The following is a 6,000-nucleotide window of genomic DNA, read 5'->3' on the forward strand; positions in this document are numbered from 1 at the left end:
GTCTCCGGTTAATGATAGTCCAAGAAAAACCTCTGCTAAGTGCTGTTGGGAGCAATACCAGTATCTATACAAGAAGTATAAATGTATAGTATGAGTACAACTGACCCCATATACTTCGTAAGTATCGAGTCTAAATTTAACGAGGTAGTGACGATGCTATAACAAGGCACTCACTATAAACTTGTACGAGTATAAGTAAAACAATAACACAATAGAGAACCAACAGATAAGGTGAAAACCAGAACAAAAATTACATAACAGAGGGACCTATAATATCCCCTAAGCTCAAGTTCACATCACAACACGGATACGAAATTAATAGCTAAGAATAATCATATAATATATCTTATCTGTTGTGGCGCAACGCGATCCACACATTTCTATATACCAATACTATTGCAGCGTGTAGCCCAATCCCTTATGCAATATCAATATCCATTGCAATGTGCAACACAATGTCAAATACAGTAGCAATATCCGTTGCGGCGTGCAACTCAATCCCAAATTCAATATAAATATCCATTGCAGCGTGCAGTTTGATCCCAAATACAATATCAATATTTGTTACGACGTACAATCCGGTCCCAAATAAAATATCAATATCCATTGCGGCATGAAATCCGATCAAAAATATATAGCAATACTACAAATAACTATGGCGTAGCTCACAACATACGATAAAGGAACCCAAACAAGTAAATACTCTGAGGCAAACCAATATAACAAAACAAAGTGAAATAGAAGCAAGTGAAGGCAATAGACAATTAAAGGCATAGAACAAGTAAAAACGGACAACAAGTAAAAACATGGATGTATGGAACATGTAAAAACATGGATGTATGGAACATGTAGCAAGGAAGACGTGTATTTAACAAGAAAAGACAAATAGAAGTTAAAGCATAACATGAATAGTAACATGGAGTAAAAGAAGGCATGATATAGTTAAAATACACAGTTAATAGCCCACCCCCGCATGCTTAACTCATGACAACACATGTACACTCGTCACCTTGAATATATGTCGTTTCCACACATGAATCACATTGTAAATCGACCAATCAAGTCCTAATACCCTCAAATCAAGGTTAACTACGACATTTACCTCTTTTCTGTAATCAAATCAAAAATAAACCACGACGTTTCCCATAGAACAAGCTTCCAAACAAACTGAATCTAGCAAATTATCAATCAAACAATCAAAAATACGATTAAGAAATTACCCACGAATGAAGAAAGTTCAAAATTTAATGAATTTTAAAAAGTCAACAAAATTCAACCTTGGACCCGCTTGTTCAAAATATAAGATTCGGACCAAATCCCTATTACCCATTCACTCACAAGCCCAGATACATGATTTGTTTCGAAATTCGACCTTAATGTAAGGTCTAAATCTCAATGTTACCCAATTCCTAAATTCTACCCTAAACCTTCAACTTCTTCATGAAACTACTAAATTTAAGGTTAAAAATCAATGGGTGTTTATGAAATACATCAAAACTAGTTGAAAGATAATGAAACCCCGATATCAGCTTTTTATTTAACTTGGTGTCAGGTACTCTTCGCATACATGGAACACCTATTGAAACCTGCCCTAGGCCCATGCATATGTACTATATACTATCTTTGTAACCTGTACCAGTCGTATATCTTTGTAATAAATGCATATGTACTATGTTGGGATTCCTCCCCCACCCCATATAAAGGGGACCTTTGTTATTTTTAGCACACATGATATTGAAGAACATCCTCTGCTCTCTAACCTTAACATTCTCTATTGTCTTTCCTCAGATTTATTACTTACATTTATTGCGTTTCATTTATTGTTCTTTATTTACTACTCATCATTGATCATAAAGAGCTCTGATTAAAGCTTTCAAAACTGTTAAATTCTTCATCGGTTGTCCACAGCCTAACGCTTAGCTCGACCCTAGGACCCTGTATAGTCTAGCTCGAGACCCGACTCTCGGCCACTCGGTTTGCATAGCATACTACTTTTCAAGCTCTTATCTTATTTTCTAGTCTCATACTCAGCATCTACTGCCTAACAACTAGCATAAAAGTAAATCATGTATTTTTAGAACCACAAATCAAATCTAATATTTATTACCATTTTCGGGGTAAACATTTACAAAGCCCACCGTGGGGCTAAATATAATAGTGATTGTTTTTGTTCTGGTTTACTAGATAAAGCAAGTTATTTTTCACACTTTTTCTTGTCCAAGAGTCTTTGATTTCATGTCAAAAATGTCTAACTCAGTGAATGCACACGAAAACAACGGTCCTGAGGACCATGGAGAGAATGGTGTAGCTATTCCAGGTATTGGTGTGCCACCACGAAACCCTGAGGATGCACCAGAACCGATTCTCATGGATATGGTCTCACGCAACGCCCAACACGTTGATGTAACCTCCCACACTGATATGAGTATACACCAAGAAAACCAACAAGAAGCTCAGGAAATCCCAGCACGAGGGGAAAAAGAGGTTAGCCTTCACGTTATTTTTGAGATGTTACAAGCACAACAGCTGGCGATTGCTCAACTGCAAAGCCACCAAAATTCTCCAAGCTCAGTAGCACCGGAACAACTTCTCGAGCCGAACAGGTACCGAAAAGATCGAGTAACAATGGGTCAGCAGCCAACCCCGCTATTATGAAGATGCTCGAGGACCTCACAAAGAGGATTGAATCGGGCAAAAAGATGATAGAAACTTATGACAAAAAGGTGGAGACCTACAATTCAAAGGTCGACCAGATCCCGGGCGCACCCCCAGTCCTGAAGGGTGTTGATTCAAAGAAATTCGTACAAAAGCCATTCCCATTGAGTGCGGCTCTGAAGCCCATCCCGAAGAAATTCAGAATGCTCGATCTCCAGAAGTACAACGGGACCTCGGACCCCAATGAGCACGTCACCGCTTACACTTGTGCCATAAAGGGAAATGACCCGAAGAACGACAAAATTGAATCCATCATGTTGAAGAAATTCGGGGAAACGCTTTCAAAGGGGGCCATGATGTGGTATCACAACCTATCCCCGACTTCGATAGATTCATTCACCATGGTGGCAGATTCTTTTATAAAGGCACATGCTGGTGCCATCAAAGTTGCTACAATGAAGTCCGACGTCTTCAAAATTAAAAAGAGAGAAAACGAGATGTTGCGGGAATTTGTATCTCGCTTTCAATTGAAGCGAATAGAGTTACCACCAGTCTCCGACGACTGGGCAGCGCAGGCTTTCACCCAAGGTTTGAATGAACGATGCTCGGTAGCTTCGAAGCAACTGAACCAGAACTTAGTTGAATATCCCGCTGTGACTTGGTCGGATGTCCACAACCGATATAAATCAAAGATTAGGGTCGAGGATGACCAACTGGGAGCCCCTCGGGCTTAGTATATCCTAGCAGGCTCCTGGCAAAGGAGGCTAAACGAAACAAGGAAAGGTACTAACCGTACACCGAAGATCGAAGAAACGTCCCAAGGCGTAACGTACCACGAAATGACTAAAGGGGAGACCGAGATCAGAACCCTTGAGGACTCATGAGCTGAGTCGGGTTCGAAAGATACATAGGGCTGACAGAGGCACCCCAGTCATTTGAGTATAATTTTAACGTCGATGTTTCGGACATCGTATCTGCCATCGGCAAAATCAGAGACACTAGGTGGCCAAGGCCCGTACAATTAGATCCATCGTAGAGGAACCCTAACCTGGTGTGCGAATTCCACGGCACACATGGTCATAGGACCAAAGATTGTAGATAGCCTTGAGAAGAAGTAGCCCGACTACTTAGCAAAGGGCACCTCTGAGAGTTCCTCAGGGACCGAGCCAAAAATCACTTTCGAGAAAGAGTGGAGAATAGGAAAAGAAAACTCGAGGTTACACACCTGAGGATGCTCTCACATGCAACGACGGGGACATCGAGACCCTGTCTCAGCCTCATAACGACGCATTGGTAATTTCTTTTCTTGTGAATACATTTCAAATTAAACATGTGCTTGTGGATCCAGGTAGCTTAGCCAACATTATCAGGTCGAGGGTGGTGGAGCAGCTCGGACTGCTCGACTAGATCATGCCTGCCTCCCGAGTCCTCAACGGATTCAACATGGCAAGCGAGACAACTAAAGGGGAAATCACCCTCCCGGTCAACGTGGCCAGAACAACCCAAAATGCCAAGTTTCATGTCATCGAAGGAGACATGAGATACAATGCCTTACTTGGAAGGCCATGGATACACTGCATGAGAGTAGTACCACCAACCCTTTATCAAATGATGAAGTTTCCAACAAAGGACGAAATAAAAATGGTATACGGGGACCAACATGCTGCAAGAGATGTTCGTAGTGCACGATATGGCACAAACATCGACACCTTCAATATCGAAGGAGCCAAAGGATAGGAAGACAGCAAAGTAGCAATCACAAGCTACATCATTGGCTGCACTCGAGTGAACGAACAAGGGACCGTACTACGTCCCTGAAGAGAGCGGTTGAAGCATATCGAGGCTCGAGCCCCATCACAGCTAAGGTATAACCGTCACCTTTTTTATTTACGTATTATACTAACCTTTGCACAAGCGTCCGGTTAAGAAGAATTGAAGCACCTTCCAGCTTGAAGACCTTAGATTTTAAAGCACGCATTGCACTCTTTTCCTTCGATTGGATTTATCCCAAGAAGGGTTTTACCGGCAAGGTTTTTAACGAGGCAACATCTATATGCTACCCAAGGAGAACACAAAAAGTATTCAAGGCTCCTCTTCAATCAACCTCGAATACTGTGGGGCATTCCCCCGGGAGGTCATCTCCGCGGAGAAATAAAGACAAGTCAAAGAGGGTCTCAATAGAAAAAAGATGTATCGGGTCAAACAGTCGAAAGAACCGTGTTCGCATAGAACAATCGAACCCTCAACGGCGAAGACTATGTATACTTGTACCAAGTAATCAAGGAATATTTTTTATTTTTACCATCAAAACACTCTGCGCTTCAAAGAAGTTTGCTATTTTTACAAGAAACGGCCCTAGAGCCAATCAAAGCCGTAAGACCTCCAGGCTGGAAAACCTCGAGCTCATAAGCCCTCAATGAGGCAACATAAAAAACGGCTCCAGAGCCAAGAACTTTCGATGTCTCGTGGACTGCCTCCCCATCGAGCTATCAAAAATTCGAGGCCATAAGACTCCATGCGGGCAACCTCGAGCTCATAAGACCTCCATAAGGCATCTTCAATGCTATAAGACCTACGGGCGTGCCCAAATCTATAAGACCTCAAGCCAGGCATAAACTATACTTGTACCAAGTAACCTGTCTGTAAGACCTCAAGCAAGGTAGGTTCAAATTTATAAGACCTTACAAAAGGCATAATCCTGATCTTAAAGTTAAAGCTATATATTCGAACTTGTAAGACCCCTAAAAAGGCATACCCTCGATATAGACGCCGAAGCTACTTCTTTCGGGGACTAAAAGGCTACGGCCAAATACAATGACTCCGGTCACAAGGCTGTACCAGCCAAACTAACGCGACTCGGGGATGCCCAGCCGTTGCCATAAAATCACAGGCCTTCAATTACTTCGAAATACTTTGAAAAGAACCGGTTATCTAGGCTACCATCGGCATAAGCAAAAGAGCTTCGATCATATCAGCTCCAAACAACAAAAAGGCTTAGAAACAATTCAGCCATCGAGAGGAACCTCCCGAGATGCTCCTTTATCGTCACATAACGACTCACAATCGAGGTTCTTACCGAACCGTCGAAGAGTCGGACGAACACAAAAACTTCAACGAGGGAAAAATAAAGCGTATACTAGAGGTCGTACCAACCCTACGCATAAGAGCCACTACCGCCAACTTAAATTAAGGGTCGTACTGACCCAACGTGTAAGAGCCACTGCTGCTAGCTTAAATTAAGGGTTGTACCGACCCAACACATAAGAGCTACTACTAGAAAATGGTAAATTTCCGACGGCCAAAACTGTCGGAATTCGGTCGGAAATCACATATTTTCGACTACTT

Source organism: Nicotiana tabacum, chromosome 10, assembly GCF_000715075.1.
Source record: "Nicotiana tabacum cultivar K326 chromosome 10, ASM71507v2, whole genome shotgun sequence".
Taxonomy (NCBI): domain Eukaryota; kingdom Viridiplantae; phylum Streptophyta; class Magnoliopsida; order Solanales; family Solanaceae; genus Nicotiana; species Nicotiana tabacum.